General features: G+C 38.3%; 1 long non-coding RNA gene across 1 annotated transcript in view; it reads left to right on the forward strand.

The window, feature by feature from the left end:
* Nucleotides 1–17,634: 17,634 nt before the first annotated feature.
* The window catches only part of LOC140240048 (uncharacterized), a 34,363-nt gene continuing 32,137 nt past the window's right edge, over nucleotides 17,635–19,860 (forward strand). The window contains exon 1 of the long non-coding RNA XR_011902013.1: nucleotides 17,635–17,717. This is a non-coding gene — a long non-coding RNA (uncharacterized lncRNA). The remainder of the gene's footprint in view (nucleotides 17,718–19,860) is intronic.

Consider the following 19,860-nt stretch of genomic DNA (forward strand, 5'->3'; position numbering starts at 1 on the left):
GACTGGCCTCTTTGAGAAAAAAGAAAAGGTATAACAATGATAATAGTGCCATGTTAGCATGTTTTTATTAGTAACTAGTAGTGAACCTTGAAATCCTTTCTTTTTTATAAAAAGTACAATGAATTTTTCTTTATTTCAATTGCAAATGTATATTTGCAACATTGGAGTTGATATGTGTAAACATTATGTTAAAGGTGCATTTTTACCAACCATAAATTAAACCAAGCATTATAAAGACAGTCAACTATAGTTGACTGTCTTTATAAATATATATATATTTTTTTTTTATAAATATATATTTTTTTTTTTGAGGAATTATGATCATGAAACTGTATAAAAACGCGGTCATTCGTCTGTAGAATTAACTAGGCAGTCAACAGGCTTTCAGTCCCTATTCCCTTCATATCGTACCTTTTGGGAGTATTGTCAGTTCTGTTCGTATGAACAGTTTGGAATTTCAACCATGTTGACGGTTGACGAAACAAGAAAGAACCATATTTGTTTTGCAGAGGACCACCCATTCTCCTTTGTTGTCTGACACAATGACACTATTTCACTAGGAGGGTAATAAAAGGTTTACCATTGTATGGGATTATAAAACGTACACTGATAGTAAATGTTCGATATATGTATTTGGTGGATCAGCAGGTAAATAAAAAACGAGAGCTGCTATAGAAGGGTCCAGATAGTCTATTGCGTGACAGGTAGCAGAAGACCACGAAGACACTTGCCTAAAAAAAAGTCTCTGATCTATCACTCGCTGAAAAAAAAAAAAAAAAAAAATGAAGAACATTTGGATTGCGTGCCTAGTCCTTCTGGTTGCCGGATCTCTGTTCGTGAAGGAAAGCGGTAGGTAGAATAGATTTATTTCATTCTAATGAATCTCACAGATCGTTTTATGTAGTAACAATACCTTCAATATAGTCAGTTTAAAGTCTCAAATATGAGTATCAATGCAATCTCACGACACATACATTTTAGTCTCCACCAACCGTAAATAGAAACACACACACACACTCACACACACAAACACACTCACACACTTTTGAGGTGAATTGTTTCATTGCATTATTTCATGACGTTGTATAAACAATTTTTAAGCGCGGTGTACGTACTTAAAGATGAAAAAGGCACTGATTTCATTTGTTGCTCCATTATTGTAGATTCATAAAACCTATTTTCGTGTCATCTTTTGAAGATTATAAAGTATTTCTGTGATAATTGGGTTGTTACGTGGAGACTTTCCCTTTCTAAACCCTTTCTAAGATTCACCACTCCTCTATTTTAACTCAAGGAAACACGACTATGGAGAATTCTGTAAAATGTCCATAACATTCACTCCTGTTTTGATATTCTTGTTCTCCTCCTCATTCAACAGATGCACAACGAGGTAAGTTAGTGTTATTAACTTTCATAATGTATTAGTATTTCACAGCAACTTCACAAAACTCATTATTTCAACGTTACCCTCTAATGTTACTTAATGTTTTTGTTGCTCGCAAATTCCTTTACTTATAAAGTCTTAATATTCTTATTTGATAGTCTAATGGATTTTCGACAATCTTCAAGTCAGACACATACGAAACGTAACGTGCAGGACAACGAAAACATGCATGGAACTCTGACCATAGACTATTTTCTTGTGGTAATTCTCTTGTGGATCCATAAAAGCTTAGAACAAATGTAAAACAGAGACCATACTATCAACTTACTGAACTGAGGGGCTGTTCATCTAAGCACCAATGTGGGTAAAATCAATGACTATTTCCTTTCTCTTTTTTTCCCTTTGGTCAGCTTTCACTGACTGACTCAATAAACATGGCACCGTATAAACGCATGTATTCTGTGGGAAGATTGGGTTTGGGTAAATGATTGAATGAAATTCGTTGAATCGTCTTGTAGGCTACAAGTTTTGGGTTATTTATGAGGACTGATGTTAGCACTACTGATGTTTGTACTTCATCATATATTTGTATCAACTCGTTTTTCCGGAACTTAAGTATAGATTATCATTATTGACGAAAATATTACGATAGTTATTGAGAAACATTCATTCTTTAGGGTGAATACATGCCTTTGAGTGACAAATTGCCCTTCGACGTAAATAAGCACTGAATTGATCAGTGTTTTAATAGTGGCCATGATAAAAGAAATCATGGGCGTACATACTCGAGCACGATTCGAACCTGGAACCTCCTGATCCTGATCATGCTTATTTACGTCGATATAGGGCAATTTGTCAATCAGTTGCTCAAGTCGTGTGTGGCCACATCGTTTCTTAATGGCATACAGTACTCACAGCCTTTTCTTCTTTCTTGGGCAATAAATGTCATTTGTCACTAAAATATTGATGGGAATTTCCATAAGTGATAAGAGAGTACACAGTAGTTAGAATATGGTAGTATAAGACTATTATAAAAGCAAGGTATGTAGAATAAAGTATGGGTGCTATGAAAAACAATGATATTCAAAGATATAATTTTACAACAGTCAGTCGCATGATATTCTCTGGCAATAAGGGTTTTACCAGGGAGGTGAGAGGATTTTGTCTCACCTCCCTGGTTTTACCAATCACATAGATACCAAGAAGTGTAGTTAACTAACAGAGTTTCTAATGAATTGTTAAAGATCATGAAGATAGTATTTTGCGGATTGAGACATAATTTGCTGGCTCGTATCCACTGAGTGACATGTAACTTGTAACTTGTTATTGATAACGTGAAGAGGAATTTAGGGGTCTCTATGAGAATAGAAAGGCTAGAGTCATGGCAAATAAAGGGAGAGAGAGATTTTAACACAACATCTATGAAAATTGTTGATGTAAATAACATGTAAATGTTGGAATAACACCAAAACCATTGTCATTCATCGTGGATGCGTATTGTCATTAGATACAAAATATTGTCTGCTTGTTAGGTAATTCCTGGACCACTCCAAACCCATTCCAACGAGGCCGTAATGCTGTGACTTTTTTAGCAAGATCTCATGGTTGATTATATCAACGGCTGTGGAAAAGTCCAGGGATATACAAATCGAACGTGAAAATTTGCTTTAGGAAGTGGTCACCTTTTCAATAGAAGTAAGACATGAGTGGTATTGAAAGTCAGATTAAAAATAGATTAAAAAACACGACTTAAGAACCTATGTTACTCTTTAAAAAAATTTTCAAGTTTAAATTGAAATTGGGTTATATACAATTACATAAGCATTTTCTTTGTATTAGAATAACTTTCGCAATATTTGTGACAGAGGGCACCACGTCAGACATGCACTCTATGAAAAATACGTTAAACTTTGCATGTTAAAAGGTCGGATCTATGAAAGTGCAAGTTGCACTTTCAAAGATGTTCCCATTGTGACACTGGTGCAAAGTAGCACCTGGGTGTGACATTGGAAAAGGTACAAAGTTGAACCAATTTTTCTTACATTGTAAGTGACAGACTATCTATTAGTTTATGCACAAGAGGGTTCATAATACAATCAATTATAAGTCTCACTAAATGATTTCCACTACGATCATAATCCATGCTCTTTTTATCTGTTAATTTTGAAACAATATCTATAATCAAACAATATTCATTCTATAATATTGAAAAATATATAGAGTTCGGGCTTGGTATTCGCAAAATATTAAAGGGATTTCTAATTTACATGCTTATTTTCTTTATGTATAACTCTCTAGGTGGTGGAGGTGGTCATGGAATTCAACGGCTGTTAGGATCACCGAAAGGCGGTAGGTCATATTATCCTTTAATTTTTCTAATCATGCGTGCTGGCAGGATTTCATACCTTATCTACATAAAACATGCGAAAATTGCCGTTTGAAGTACTTTTTTCCAGAATTCCCAGATATTGTAAGCGCTCACCATAATTTCACACAGTCTATCGGGAGTTGTGTTTCTTCCATTCTAAATCTACAAATGGACAAGTTTAGATCAATCAGAAACTCTATTATATACCAATTGAATTGTACTGACTGTATAACAAAACAAGAACCAACTCTTGTTTCATACAATGTAATCAAGTTGGTTCATAGTGTATTAGTTATTGAGAAACAATTATTCTTTAGAGTAAATACTTACTTTTGAGTAACGTAAAACACTTTTTTTTTGGCATTAAATGCATTTTGCAACTCAAATATCAATGGGTGTTTCCCCAAACATGTACAACTTGATGCCATGATAATTCCATGAACTTTACTGTTTACATGAACTACACCGAATTTAGTAAATGACAGCATTTTAATCGGAGTGTCATCAAGTACAACATTACCTGACCGTACTTTCAATTAGATTGTTAAAAAGCATAAATGTAGTACTTTGCACACCAAGAGATAGCTTCCTAGCTCACATCCACAAGTAGCTTTATTGTAACATGAAATTTAAGAATGGAAAAATTTTGGGGTCTTCATGAGACCTAAAAATAGAGGTATTGGCAAATACAAGGAGAGAGAGCTTAACAGTAGATACATGGATATCGTTGACCTGAATTACAGAGAGTGTAGAATGTAGCATGATAGGCTATATTAGGATACACTTCAAACAGTTGTCACGCATAACACTTGCATAATGAATGCGTTTGATGATAGTATAACGAGTTTTAGATCTACGACGCTAATTAGGAATATTTTATTGCTTCTGCGCACGAAACGTTAACGGCGTCCAACCCTGACTATTTTCCGCAGAAACAAATTGTTTTCTATAGATGAAGTAATTCTTCTGAACAATTCCAGAGCCTTTCCCCCTCAATCAGCAATGCTGTGACTTTTGATATTGAGCAGTATGTCATAGTTGATTTGGTCAAAGGCCTTGGAGAATTGAGGAAATACATTAATTTAGTTAAGTGGTTATGATTATCTGTGTAAGTATTCTCTAAAGAATGGTCATTTCGATATATAGGCTGAAGATCGAGCTTCGGAGATTTATATTAGCCTTTTTAAAACTTTAAAAAAAAAATAGAATGGATGACCTACAATTACATATACATCTCATAAATATTTCATACCCGCATATTGAGATTAAAAAAATATATATTATCCAAAGTAAAAAGAAAGTTGCTCACATGTGCTCATAGTGTGCCATTGGAAAATGGGCAAAGCTGAATAAATTTTCTTCAGAGTTTATTACAGTGATTGATTGAGTATAAGCTTTTATACAGGGTGATCTTTACGAATGACACTTTTCTCATAATATAACGTGACTTCAGTGCCATAAATATAAGTATAATGTAATATTCGACTGTACATAGATATGAAAGTATCATGCCAGATTCGGAAAGAGAAAAAGATTGCTGAAAAATATATTCTCGATAAGGGTGGCAGGTTGGTCACTTTAATACACCGGGAAATAATGAAGAAAACGAACTGTACAATTGATGGTGTTATAATAATGTCACCTATGAAATGCGTGTGGCACGTTATGGGAGCCGGGGGAGTGTTTTGCTGTGTTATGAATACATCGTCCTTGCTGCCCTTTCTTCGGATTGTTAATAAAAGTTTTATTCATCAATTCTCTGCTCTAGGTGGACATCGTGGAGGTATTCAACGGCTGTGGGGCATTCCTGGTCCAAGTATTATTATTATTATTATTATTATTATTATTATTATTATTATTGTTATTGTTATTATAATCATATAATTCATCTATACATACGTGCTGGCAGGTTTTCGTGCATTGTCTACTTGTCAATTTCTGGTTTGAAATATTTTTACATAATTTCCAGGGTTGTTGTTTTTTGTTGTTGTTTTTTGTAACCGTTCCCCTTATCTTTACCCAGATTTTTGGAAGTTTTGTTATTGCAATATTAAATGTTAACCCGTTAAAGAATTTAGTCCCGAATACACTCGGGCAGGTGGGAAAAGCGTGTTGTAAGAAGATCAGCCCGTCCTCAATGGGTTTAAAAAATATGCTCTTAATACATCATTCACAAAATCTGCTGCTGCGAATAGGGCCTATACATGTATTACATCCCGTCACCGCCGTCATGATTTGTCACCTACTGGTCAACAAGGGACTAAAGAGCATGAATTATTATGAAAATTACAGTGATGATAATGAAACACTATAGACGGAGAAACAAAAATCGAAAATGGTGACAGATTCATCACTATAAACACTAGGAAGGAAATGAATTGTATATATGATGATTCTACAATGCAACCAATAGGTAGGTATTGCACCATTTTTCATAGTGTTTTTGCTGTATTGTGAATATATCCACTATGCTGTTCTTACTTTTGATGATAATTAATCAAATTTCACCGATTCTCTTCTCTAGCTCCTCCCCAAGATATTCGATCTTCTGAAGGCGGTAGGTGATATTATCATATCATTTTCCTATAAATACGTGTTGACTGTTGTTTTTTTTTTTTTTTTTTTTTTTGGGGGGGGGTTACCCTGACTTGTGGCCAAAATTATTGTTTGAAGTTACTTTTCCAAAATTTACAGATATTATAAGCACTCCCGATAGCTCTACCCTTTGAAATAAACTCCCTCTTCATATTCAGAATGCCTTATCTATTTAATCATTTAAAATCCTCAGAACTAATTTGATAAATCAGTTGTATTTTTTTTTTCTAGAGCCGCACACAGTCAGTTATTTATGATTCTATCACTGAATCACATATATTGTTTTTTTCTTTTTCTTCTTTTGTGACTGTAATTTTGGTTTTTCATTGTTCTAATGTCGTAGTGTTTTCTAGTCTTTTTGTATGAATAGCAACAGTGCCCTTGTAATTATTATTTTCATTATTGCTATTATTATTATCACCCAGTCTACTCGGAGTTGTGTATTTTCAAGTTTTCCTATTAGCTACATTAATCAGAAAATCTGCTACTGAGTTTCTAAGATGGCAAAAAGCAATACCAATACAACGTCTATCGGACGTGAATTTGCCCTACGTCGCGCAACTGATAAAGAATTATTTTGTCATGTGTTAATTTACACTTAACGCACACAAGCACTCTCACACACTTTGACGGCTTGTACACATGTCATAATGATCTTGCTACATCATCAACGACGTTTATCGCTCATGACATCACAACGGCTTTCAATGAAAAAGCAAATAGAGTGTGATAACATTTCTGATCTGCCTTGTTGCTCTTCTGGTTGTCTCTTGTAGTGCGAATGCAAGACATCATGAAACGAGAAGTGCATGATGCTCCGGAGATGTCGAAAGTGAAGAATGCCGACATCTCCATGCGTGACGTCAGCGATGTGGGCAATGACTGAGGTGACGTCTCCGTTGCACATTGGGCTTGAACAGCGTTGCGAAGCCCGCCACTGCAGTCATGCTTTGTCTCCTACTGGCCAACTGGGGCCTATACTTACAGCATGAATTATTATGGAAATTACAGTGATACTCATTCAACACTACAGACAACCGGTACTGAACATAAGAAGTAGGGGCCTACATAACTTTTTTTTTATGAATTACTTCATGTTTTTGTTACTTATATCAATAAACGAAAGCAAACTGTAATACTTGTCCTTCGGTTTTCTTTCTTCGTGTGGCGTATTGTTTGTTTTTTTCTTTCTTATGCCATGCAGTGTTATATTGTCTCATTTTATATTATTTTTATCATCTTCCTGTGAACTGTTAAAAAAAAAGAGAGAGAGAGATCAATTCTCTGTTCACGTAACATCCGCTGTTGTATTTTTGAATGGTAAGGGCAACCAGTGTCATATAACAGGCTGCTTTGGTGACAAAAGGGGCTATTGAGAGACGAATAGAGTCAAAAGGAAAATAAAAGGGAGCATGACGAGTCTGTGTTTAATAGCAAACGAGATGTTTAGCTAAAATTGAGCCAAACATACAATTTATTCCCACCCAGGCATGGGCGTAAATCCTGAGGGAATGGGGGATGCACCCCCCCCCCCCCCCTCTGAAATGGAGGAGGGGGGATGGCCTGTACAATCACCCCCCCCCCCTGACATTTTTTTTTTTTGGGGGGGAATGGAGGAAGCAGAAATGTGATTGTGTCAATTTTGGCATGTTGCATGACGTTCGTACGCCCGCCTTCAGACAGGTAACAGAGCTGAACAGTATTCTATCCTGTAAGATAGTGGATAATGTATACATAATTTTCTCAAGCGCTCGCTCGCTACGCTCGCTCGCGAAGTCAGTAATATCGACATAAGGCATAGTCCAGACGTTGACAACGTCAAATAGTATAGACCTACATGTAAGCATGCTATGCCGCGAGCAACTCAGGACCATCTGCAAATTATGTATGAAAATAAACAAACAAACATAACAAAAACCACACAGCCATATTGAACCCCCCCCCCCTTCATTTCCTGAATCATTTCTGAAAAGATGATGACTCTGATGACTCAGTCAGGATACATCTATGGGCATACCCAGGGATGATCAGGGAAGTCGAATCTATCTGGGGGGGGGGGGGGCAAAGGGGCATTTACCCCGCCCCTACGGAAATGTTGGGGGCAGACAAATCATTTGTCCCCCAAGCAATTCCCGAGATGACGTCAAATCTCGAACTTTCTTTTTGGAAAATTGTCCACATACAGCCAGAACTATGCACCGGATCGTTGAATTGCAATCATAAACATGCAAAATCTCCGCTACCGGATCCCTTTCGATAGACTTTGTAAACTTTTGAGATTGACGTATTTCCTTATATTTTATCAAAGAGTGTGCAGCAGATCTTTCACTTACAAAAGCTCCCTCATATGCAGAGGCGTCGATGGGGTGGGGGTGGTTCCTCCATAAAAGTATTGGGGACAAACATATCATTTTGCTCCTCCTCGTAACTCCAGAGATGTGGAAATGTTCTTAATTTTTTGATAGAAAACTGTATAAATATTTCACCCAAAGATGGCTGAATTTCAATTCTGAAAATACAAAATCTCCCGCACGAAAGAGGGGGATAGGCCGAACCCCTTCCATACCCTCCCTGTTCAGTCCTTTTTACTTAATACACTTTAAATTGACAGATTTTAAAATGTTTCACCTAAAGTGTGCACCAGGTCTGTTACTTCAGTTTAAAAAAAAAAAATGCAAAAGTTCCATTGGTGGGAGGAGATATCTAGATACTTTCAATTAACGGAGGGTTCCCCCCCCCCCCCCCACCAAAAAAAAAAAAAAAAGTATACACTTCTGGGATTGAAATTTTCCCAGATTACATCTTAAATGTGTTTACGAGATATTTTCATCTGAATTCTAAAAATGCAAAACCACCCTCGTATGCAGGGGCGTCGATCCTGGAGGAGGGGGGGGGGGCGGACGCGGGAGGGGGAGGAGCAAGCATATCATTTTGATCCCCAATGATTCCCGAAATGTGGAAAATTTTCTTGCGTTTTGTGAAAGAAAACTGTCCAAATATCTTATCCAAAGTGTGCACCAGATTGCAGAATTTCAACTCTGAAAATACAAAAAAAAAAGTCTCTCTCGCGTGGGAAGGGGATACCCCATCCCCCTTTCAATCCTTTTCCTTTTTTCTTTTTAGATTGACAGATTCCCAAATGTTTTATCTTAAGTGTGCACCATCAGGTCTGTCACGTCAATTACAAAAAAGAACACAAAAGATGCACCGCGGATGGGAGGGGATAATCTTCTTTCAATCAACCCTTTCCCCGCTTTGTTTCCCGTTAAAAACTTTAGTACACTTTGGGGATCGACAGCTTTCCAAATTTTCCATCAAAACTTTTATTTGTATTTGTATTCTAAGCATGCAAAAGCCCAATCGTATGCAGGGACGTCGATTCTGGAGGACTAGGGGGAGGGGCAAACATGTCATTTTGTCCCCAAATAATTCCCGAAATGAGGAAAATTTGCTTGCGTTTTGTCCAAATATCTTATCCAAAGTGTGCACCAAATTGCTGGATTTTGATTCAATAAAATGCAAAATCTCTCGTGTTTTGGAGGGGGATAACCCCCCCCCCCCCCCGTGCCCCTTTCCATAGCCTTAGGACATTTTTCAGATTTACCAAAAAAAAAAAAAAAAAAGAATTCTGAATGATTCTGAGTGCACAAGACTTATCACTTATATTCCGAAAACTCGAAAGTGAAAGTCGAAAGGGAATAGCCCTTTTAATCAACTCTTTCCTCGCTCACTTCCCCCATCAGAGATCAGTTATTTGGGGGGGGTTTCCCAAATATTCCATCAAATATGCGTAAATATATTGCTGCCTTAAACAAGTGGGACTGTTTCAAGACGTCAAAACGCGCAAAAACATGCATCAAATTGCACCATGTTCAACATTAAAATGCAAAAAGTTCCCACCGTGGGAGGGGGAAACCCCCTTCCAGCCCCCACCCGCTCGCTCCGCTCGCTCGCGTTCATGATGTTCAGCGTAATAATTAATACAAGAAGTTTATTTAAATGATACCATTTTATAACAAAATTGTTTTATAAAATCGACATCAAAATATATTGCTACCTTAAACAAGTGGGATTGTTTCAAGTCGACAAAACGCGCAAAAACATGCATCAAATAGCACCATGTACAACATCAAAATGCAAAAAGTTCTCACCGTGGGAGGGGGAACACCCCTTCTCACACCCTCTCCCTCTCCCCCCCCCCCTGCCTCCCTCGCTCGCTCCGCTCGCTCGGGTTCAATCGCGTTCATCATAGTTATTATTCAGTGTAATAGTTAATACAAGAAGCTTATTTAAATGATACCATTTTATAGCCAAATTGTTTTATAAAAATCGACATCAAAATATATTGCTACCTTGAACAAGTGGGACTGTTTCAAGTCGACAAAACGCGCAAAAATATGCATCAAATTGCACCATGAACAACATCAAAATGTAAAGAGGTCTCACCGTGGGAGGGGGAATCTCCCTTCCAGCCCCCCCCCCCCCCCCCCCCAAGGCTGCGCCGGTCCGGTTATGGGCTTGTAATATTGGTAATGGTGACTATCGCCGATCATCCCCCCCCCCCCACTCCTCAGTACGGATTTACGCAGTTGCCACCCACAAACGTAACCTAATCCTAATCCTCAGATCAAACTAAACCTAAAACCCTACCACAACTCTAATCCTAACCATAAGTCCTTGGAGAGAATAAGACCTGAGCACTGTCGATGAAAAATGGCGTGTCGCCGCATCCGCCACTTAATGGAAGTCTAAATAAACCCAAATGATATGGTGAGTATTGAAATTCAAGTCCAAGTTCAGTTTATTCCCATTAGTCATATAAATAAACTAGATATCATCGTTATGAACTAACTATGTATAGGCAAATAGGTATTATAACAAAAATGGAGCATGATGAGCCTGTGTTATTAGCAATCGAGATGTTTTGCTATCAATTGAGCCAAACATAATTCCTACCCACAAGCATACTAGTAACCTAATCCTAATCCTCAGATCAAACAAAACTTAAAACCCTACCACAACTCTAATCTAAACCCTAAGGCCTTGGAAAGAATAAGACTGGAGCACTGTCGCTGAAAAATGGCGTGTCAGGTCCAAGTTCAGTTTATTCCCATTAGTCATATAAATAAAGCTAGATATCATCGTTACGAATTAACTATGAATAGACAACTTTTGCAGAGGAAACAAGTATTATGACAACAAGTATATAGGTCATACACTGATATGAGTTTGTATACCAAAAAAGCTTACAACTGCAGTTTGATAGCAAACACTTAAACAGAGAAACAAAAAAGGCATATTACATGCGATTATGACAGGGGCCAACAAGAAGAACAATGGACTTTGTAAAACGATAACACTGTTTGTTTATACACACTTATATCTGTTGTTAGGAAAGAAAGGAGAAAAAAGAGAAAAATGACAAGGAAAATCGAATGGCATATTTCAGGGGGAAAGTTATAAAAAAGATAGTGGATGACTGAATGCAGCAGTACTACTAAAGCACTTCAGCTGATGTTTCAGGGAAAAGTGTCGGTTACGCCATGGCTATACACGCTCAATGAGGAGTCTGCAACCATTCTTTACTGGAGGACATGGACAAAAAGAAAATGTCTCCAAAAATATTGAAATTCAAGGTATTTCAACCTTTCTTTAACACCATGGAAGAGCACTTGACTAGCTTCTTTGAGAAAGAAAAGAGGTACAACAATGATAATACTGCCCCGTTAGCATGCTTATGTTAGTAACAAGTAGAGATCCTTCTAATTTTTATTTTTAAAAAAAGGAAAGATTTCATGAATTTGTCTTTATTTCAATTGCTAATGTATAGTTGCAACAGAGGAGGTGTACATCTGTTAAACTTAAGTAAAAGGTGGATTTTTTTACCAATCATGAATAAAAACAAAATTATAAAGACAGTCAAAGTTTTTTTTATTTTTATTTTTCAAGAATTATGATTATGAAACTGTAACGCGGTCATTCGTCTGTAGTTATTAACTAGGCAGTCAACAGGCTTTCAGTCCCTATTCCTTTTATATTTTTCTTTTGGGACAATTGTAAGCGCTGTTTGTATGAGTAGTTTGAAATTTCAACCACGTTGTCCGGTTGACTAAACATGAAAGCTCCATATTTGTTTTGCACAGGACCGCCCTTCTGCTATATAATTTGTTGTCCGGCACAATGACACTATTTCACTAGGAGGGAAATAAAAGGCTCATCATTGTATGGGCTTATAAAAAGTGCACGGATAGTAAATCCTCAATAGATGTATTTGGTGGATCAGCAGGTAAGTGAAACCGAGAGCTGCTAAGAAGGGTCCAGAGAGTCTACCGTGACAGATAGCAGAAGACACTTGCCTTCAAAAAAGTCTCGGATCTATCACTCGCCAAGAAAAATGAAGAACTTTCGGATTGCGTGCCTAGTCCTTCTAGTTGTCGGATCTCTGCTCGTGAAGGAAAGCGGTAGGTAGAATGGATTTATCGATTATGTCCTCTTTATTTCTTTGTCATGAATGAATAATTTCACAGATCGTTTTATGTGGTATTATTACCTTCAATAATATAGTGGCTGTAAAATTTCAAGTAAGCGTATCATTGCAATCTTACGCCACATACATTTTAATCTCCACCAACCGCAAATAAAACACACACACACACACACACTTACGTTTTTGAGGTGAATTGTTTCATTGCATTCTTTCATGGCATTGTATAGTTTTAAGCGCGGTGAACTTCAACATCATTAAGGCACTGTTTTAATTAGTTGATCCATTATTGTCCATTCTTTAAACCTATTTTCCGTGTCATCCTCTGAAGATTTAGTGTTTCAGTGACAATGGGTTGTTACGTTGAGTCTTTTCCTGTCTTAATTCTGCCCGCTTGTATAAAGATTCACCACTCCTCTAGTTTTGCTCAGGAAAACACGAATTTGGAGAAATCTGTAAAATGTCCATTACATCCGATCCTATTTTGATATTCTTGTTCTCCTCCTTTTTCAACAGATGCACAAGGCAGAGGTGGTAGAGGTATGTTAGTTCTATCAACTTTCATAGTGTATTCGTTTTACACAGCAACATCACAAACTCATTATTTTAACGTTACTCTCTGATGAAGCTTTTTACTTAATGTTTGTGCTGCTCACAAATTCCTTATTTATTGTAATGGATTTTCGACAATCTTCAAGTCAGACACAACGTGTAGGACAACGAAAGCATGTATGGAACTCTGACCATAGACTGTTTTCTTGTGGTAATTCTCATGTGGATCCATAAAAGCTCAGAACAAAATGTAAAACAGAGACCATACTATCAACTTAATGAACCTAGGGGCTGTTCATCCAAGCACCTATGTGGGTCTACTTGATTTGGGATGCTGCGGCATCAGCTCGCATAATTCAATTCACAAAGTTCGATCTAACGGAGTTAATTTCAGTTAATAAAGGATGCAAGAGCCCAATTTCCGATTCAGTTACTGTACGTTAACATGGTAAAACATTCAAATGATTTCCAGCATTCGCGTAAAATCAACGACTATTTTCTTTCTCTTTCTTTCCCTTTGGTCAACTCTCAATGATTGACTCCATGACCTTGGTACTGTATAAACGCATGTATTCTGTGAGAAGATTGTGTTGGGAAAATGATTGAATGAAATTCGTTGAATCGTCTTGTAGCCTACAAGTTGTAGTGGTATTTATGAAAGCTGATGTTTGTACTTCATCGTATATTTGTGTCAACTCGTTTTTCCAAAAATTAAATATAGATTATCATTATTGACTAAAATATTACGATAGTTGCAACTGATTGACAATGATAGTTACTGAGAAACAATTGTTCTTTGGAGTGAATACATGTCTTTGAGTGACAAATTGCCCTACATCGACGTAAATAAGCACTGAATTGATCAGTGTTTCAGTAGTGGCCATGATAAAAGAAATCATGGGTGTACATTGTACGCAGGATTCGAACAGACGACCTCCTGATCATTTCAGTGCTTATTTACGTCGATGTAGGGCAATTTGTCAATCAGTTGCTCAAGTCGTATGTGGCCACATTGTTTCCAGATGGCATACAGTACTCATAGGCTTTTCTTTTTTCTTTGGCAATGAATGTAATTTGTTACTAAAATATTGATGGGAATTTACCAAAGAGAGACACAGTAGTTCAAATAACGGTAATAATTATAAGACTATTTTAAAAGCAAGGTATGTAGAATAAAGAATGGGTGCTGTAAAAAACAGCTGTAATTCACAGGTATAATCTTACAACAGTCAGTCACATGACATTCTCTGACAATAAGGGATTTACTAATCATATAGATACCAAGAAGTGTAGTCAATGAAAACATTTCAAGCGGAGTGCATTAACTAACAGCGTTTCTAGTGAATTGCTAAAGAGCATGAAGATTATTATTTTGCAGATTGAGAGATAATTTGCCGGCTCGCATCCACTTACTAACATCTTGTAACTTTTCATTGATAACATGAACAGGAATTGGGGTTTCTATGAGAATAGAAAAGTAAGAGTCATCCGCTAAAAATAGGGAGAGAAAGAGAGAGCGCTTTCAACACAACATCTATTAAAATCGCTGATGTAAATAACATGTAAAAAAAAAATGGCATAACAGACTATACCTTAATGATACATCAAAAACAAAACATGGTTAGGTAATTCCTAACGTACAAATCGGACGTAAAACAATTGCTTAAAGAAGTGGTTACCTTTTCAATAAAAGTAAGAAATGGGTGGTACTGAAAGTCAGATTGAAGATCGATCAACAACAAAAAAAAAAACGATTTCAGAACCTATATTACTCTTAAACAAAATGAGAAAAAAAAAGTTTAAGTTGAAATTGGCTTATATACAATTACATAAGCTTTTTCTTTGCATTAGAATAACTTTTGCAATTTTTGTGACAGAGGGCACCACATAAGACATGCACTCTACGGAAAATAAGTGAAACTTTGCATGTTAAAAGGTCGGATCTATGAAAGTGCAAGTTGCACCTTCAAAGATGTTCCGATTGTGACAATGGTCGTAAAGGTGCAAAGTAGCACTTGGGTGTGACATTGGTAAAGGTGGAAAGTTGAACCAATTTTTTGAGATTGTAAGTGACAGACTATGTATTAGTTTTTGCACAAGTGGGTTCACAATACAATCATTATTCTCACTAAATGATTTCCACTACGATCATAAGTCCATGTTCTTTTTTTTTATCTGTTAATCTTGAAACAATATCTATAGTCAAACAATATCTATTCTATAATATAGAAAACAATATGACTCTCGGGCTTGGTATTCGCAAAATATTAAAGGGATTTCTAATTTACATTCTGTTGATATCAATACTATCAATCTCTAGGTGGTGGCGGTGGTCTAGGAATTCAACGGCTGTTAGGACCACCGCAAGGCGGTAGGTGATATTATTCTTTAATTTCTCTAATCATGCGTGTTGGCAGGATTACATACCTTGTCCACATAAAACATGCGAAAATTGCCGTTTGAAGTACTTCTCCAGAATTCCCAGATAGTGTAAGCGCTCACCATATCTTCCCCAGTCTGTCTGGAGTAGAGTTTCTTTCATTTTAAATCTACATATGGACAAGTTTAGATCAATCAGAAACTCTAGTATATAATAACTGAATTGTACTGACTATATAGCAAGACAAGATTCGACTCTCATTCCATACAATGCAATGCTAATCGAAAACAGATGTCATTTTGCCCTACATCGCGCAAGTGGTATAGAATTTGTTTTCTTACGTGTTTAATTAAACTTTCGTAAATATATTATGCTCTCTCACACGCTTTGATATGCTTGTGCACACATATATATGAATGATGTCATGTCTCTCACGGCACCACATCGGCTTTCACTGAAAAGGCAAAGAGAGCCTAGTAACATTTCGGATTCTGTCTTGTTGCTCTTTTCTTGCCTCTGCAGTGCGAATGCAGGACATCGTGAAACGTGAAGTGAAGGATGCTGCGGAGGTTTCGAAGATGGAGAATGTCGATCTCACCAAACGTGACGTCAGTGATGTGGGCAATGAGTGAGGTGACGTCTCCGGTGCAGATGAAGTTTGAACCGTGTTTGGGAGTTTGGAAGCCCGCCACAACCGTCATGCTTTTCTCCTACTGGCCAACTAGGGCCTACCTACAGTATAAATCATTATGAAAATCACAGTGATAACGATTAAACACTTCAACTGAAAATAATAAATACGGCCTATAACTTTTCATATAAATTACTTCTGTTTTTTGGTACTTATATCAATAAACGTAAGCAAATTGTAAAACTTCTCCTTCGGTTTTCTTCCTTCGTGTGGCGAGTTGTGTTTTTTTTTTTTTTCTTATGACGTGCAGTGTGAAATTGTCTCATTTGTATCACAAGTATGTTGGGGTTTTTTTATCCTCTCCCTGTGTATCGTAAAAATGAGAAATCAAATTCGCTGTTCACGTAACATCCCTTGTTGTATTATATATTAACACTAAGGGCAACCAGTGTCATATAACATGTTGCTTTGGTGACAAAAGGAGCTATTGAGAGATGAATAGAGTCAAAATGAAAATAAAAGGGAGCATGATTAGTCTGTGTTATTAGTAAAAGACATGTTTTGCTATTAATTGGGCCAAACATAATTCCTTTAACGGCGCTAGTCGTTAAAAGGGGTTTACACTCGCTCACTGACTTGTTTTCTGCCTTTGAGGGCGTTCGGCGCTAGTCGGAGCCTGAGAGCAGGCGGCATACGCAAAGAGCGCCGCCGGAAAAAAATGAACTAGTGATCTCCTTTGATGGTTCCCGATGGCGCAACCGCATTAGTACGCTTAGCAGTGCGCGTGGGATAGCTGAACATTTAGCGTGGGAAAGTTTAGCAGTTAATGTGAGAAGGGATCATTCTGTACGTGGATTTCACGGAGAGAGCATCAATTTCGGGCCCTCGCTTGAATTATTCTACAGAGCTATTCATTGGGATACAAAATCGTCAACTCTTGCTACGATCAGAGGCAGTGGAATTTCCAAGATGTAAAGCACAGGCCAAGACATTCGCAGCGGAAAACTTCACGGGCTGCAGCAGCATCGGCCAGCGCTCCTCCGGTACCGACAAGAGCAAGGAGGATTGCTCGGAATGCTCCCGCACCCAGTGCACGCCGGGAAGGAACGACTACTCCCCCTCCAGTGTCCTCGCGATCCGCGGGGACGACGGCCCAGCAGACGAACATGATACCAGCCGGGGCCCCGGCGCAAGTACCGCTGTTAGGCAGCCGGACTACAGGGTGCAGACGGAGGACCGTGCTAGCTACGGGGCAGGCGGCCGGGAGAGCTCATGTGACGGCCCAGCCTGAGCAGGACATGGGTGGCGCGGTCGGCAATAACGGTGAGTACCCAAATGACGGGCTACTAGTGCCTTGGCCTACGTTGACCTAACTATACACAGCCCAGTCGCTGTACATGGTACGTCGCGACATAGCGTAACAGTGTCTGGTCGGGCTAACGTTGACCGTACATTACTGTAAGGTTAATGAAATGCCCGTGATCGAGGACGATGAACAGGGTCAGTCGTTAGACACTGGATTCCCGAAGCCTCCCCTGATGTCGACACTTAGGGAAGAGCTAGGTTCAACGGTTCCCATATCGATCAAAGAAAAGATATGGAAGGGCGAGTTTGTAGATTTGGGTTGTTTACTCAAGAATGCCCCGATTCAAAGTGATCAAATCCCTATGGTTTTAACATACTCAGGTGCTGCACTACAACTACAGCAGCAGCGCAAAGTCCCACGAATTACCACCATAGAGCAGTGGACTAGTGCCTTCACTGTATACGCATCAGTGTATACCGAGAGACACGGTTCCCGGGCGAGAGAGTTGTTCAAGTATGGACGTCGTTAGATTTGCTGCCCGTTTTCCCGGCTATGGCTGGCGCACATATGTGACCCTGCACCTCAAAACAAACAAAAAGTCGCCAGACACGAATTTTTAGTTAAGACCATATTCTGAAAGAGCAGACTTTAAGCTTTAAAATGATGTATAACTCAAATCAAATGGACTCTCCTAACCTATCTAATTATTGGAAAGAAAGCACAAACTCAGGAAAAGTGTGAACTGAGAAAAGAGGCTCTGAAGTACACGTATAGTGTCTATTCAAGCGCTTAATCTTTACCAAACCGTGCTGGCTGTGCGATGAATGGGACAAAAAACAGGAAGTAAACCACCAGAGTAACAACAATGAAGGGATTATCAGATTAAACTGAAATTAAGCATGCCTCATTAACACATTCTGTCCATAATTAATGCCAACTTTCAAAGCAGTAGCACTATCTTTTCAAAAGTTATTAGAGTTGAAATTGAAGAGTGTGGACAAGGTTTTTCAGAAATGAAAAAGGGATTCTAAAGACACACCTATAATCACACTATTCTACTAGCCCGACCAGACCCCGTGCGCTAAGCTAGCACGTTGTCTGACGGTGTGTGATACACATATCTACGGAACCCCATACACATATCTACTAAACCCCTCGAACACGACCACACAACAACAAAACTATTGAAAATTTCTACACTCTTTTCACAAATTTTACGAATCACTCACGTGAATTGAGATACTTGGACTATGAGCATGGTATTTCAGTCCATAGTGAGCCCTCACGCAACATACACTGAGCAAAAAGTCCAATCTTAACCCGGAATGCTGTGATCATCGCGGGGCCATTCAAAATATACCTTTCCCGGCTTTGAACGATGCAAATTGCGCTGCTAGAGTTTGTACGCCCGCGAAGTCGACAGCGCCCTCTTTGCCCAGTGCTGCGCCGACATTTCGAATCATTTCTGCAATTTCTACGATTTCTGCGGCGTACAGGATTAAAAAAGGTGCAATTTTTGGTAAGTTATAAAATGAGTATATCAATATCAATAGCTGAAAACGGTAGGTAAATAGATAAAGTTTTCACCTTATGTAGTCTTAGTAACAAATATGGTGCAGTAAATTCAAAATCGCGTCGGCGCCCCGGAATACAGAGATTACGGAGTGTCCACACCGTACAGCCCTGTCGCGACTTACACTTGTGTACAGCGACAGGGCTGTGTATAGTTAACTATTCTACCAAAAATGTTCGAGATAAACTGCTAAAAAAAAACACACTTTCCTGCCCGTTTTATGATACCAAATTTTAGCATAATCTAAAAGAAGACCCGCTCTTTCAGAAAATATGAAAAAGTCAAGTTCGGCTAGGTTGAGCCATTTCACTTATTTTCAGTCCTCACGCAAAATCAGTGTGTACGACTTTATGTTCGTTTTGCGGTGCACGGTCACATATGATACCCAGTTTCGCTTGAGGCAAGAACGCGAACCCACTAGGTCATGGGCGGTGCTAACCCCGTCGCGGGGCGCTGTAACACAGTAACAGCGCCCCGAAGCATCGCATGCGATTTTTAGGAAGTACTGCGACGCGTACAATTCTGTCACAAACTCACCGTTCAAAACGACACATGGATTCGCAACAAAAAGCCACATTTTGTAATAC

The sequence above is a fragment of the Diadema setosum genome, chromosome 2 (genome assembly GCF_964275005.1).
Source record: "Diadema setosum chromosome 2, eeDiaSeto1, whole genome shotgun sequence".
NCBI classification, from domain to species: Eukaryota; Metazoa; Echinodermata; class Echinoidea; order Diadematoida; family Diadematidae; genus Diadema; species Diadema setosum.